Here is a 1,245-nt window from a genome sequence, read left to right on the forward strand (position 1 = left end):
TACTTGTATGAAAAAAAATTTTGTAAGAATTTAAAGTATAATTGCAACTTCTATACCTATTTGAAATTTCGCATAAACAAAATACTGTGCTAATTTGCCGAAATTCTATATTTACCATGACTTTTAGTTCTTTATTTACATTTTCTAGATGATATTTTTATTTTACTGTCTTAAATTCTATATTTTGGTCAATTTGTCGGATAATTTGGATAGATTACGTTTACAAATATTGCTGAAGTTATGAATGTAATGCTAACATCCGCTACATGTTATTATAATTTAAACCCAAATTTCGAACGAAATCTCCAAATCTGTACATATAATGGGAAGAATTTTATAATTTAAAATTGTTTTCCAAAAAGTCATATGTGAAGTATATTTAAATTGCGCTAAAACGCGTTACAAACTCAGTTATTTTTTAAAATAGATATTAATTGCATTTGTTAACGAATCTGCGAATGTACTGCAATATAGCAACAAAATTCAACATAATCAAGGTTTAAAGGAACTAAAATATCTCTGTCAGATTTTATGAGAATTGGTCCATAATTGACCATACGTCTCATATAAGATCCCGTATTGAAAATTACTTTAAAGCTCATAACTGTCTTCATAATACGAGTTTAGCGACGAAATTTAACATAGTTCCACTTCAGAAAATAAATTTGTTATTTTAATGTCCAAATGTAAACATAAAACAAAAATAATTTTGTTTACTTTTTTCTTAATTTGGTTATTTTTTATTCGAATTTTGGTTAGAAAAAAATAGTGTTGCCACTGACTACAACATATGCATTTCAAATATTCTCTTTCTGGCCGCCTATGCTTTAAATCAGACGTCGGCGCTAGTATTGTTCTGAATACGAAGATTTTCGGCAGTTTACATGTATACAGCACGATCGCATACGAATTTCGCAAGAAGGGCGTCAAAAATACATATATTTTATTTAGTTGCTTGGCAGCATTCAACAAAGTTGGTTGATGTCGCTTTGTTTTAGAAATTGCAAACGCAATTTGAAAAAACAAAAACACAACTTCAAAAACAAGAGCATAATTTAAAAAAAACAACATACACCCTAAATAATTATATAGAATGCATAACAATGAAAGTAAATAAGATCATTCTTATTTGATACTTTTTTTTGTACATTTTAATTTGAAATGTTCTTTCTATGTGAAGAAATTATCATTCTTATGTCCATTGATTATATTTTTTCAGTGCAATTTCATTGAAAAAATACAAAT

The sequence above is a fragment of the Lucilia cuprina genome, chromosome X (genome assembly GCF_022045245.1).
Source record: "Lucilia cuprina isolate Lc7/37 chromosome X, ASM2204524v1, whole genome shotgun sequence".
NCBI classification, from domain to species: domain Eukaryota; kingdom Metazoa; phylum Arthropoda; class Insecta; order Diptera; family Calliphoridae; genus Lucilia; species Lucilia cuprina.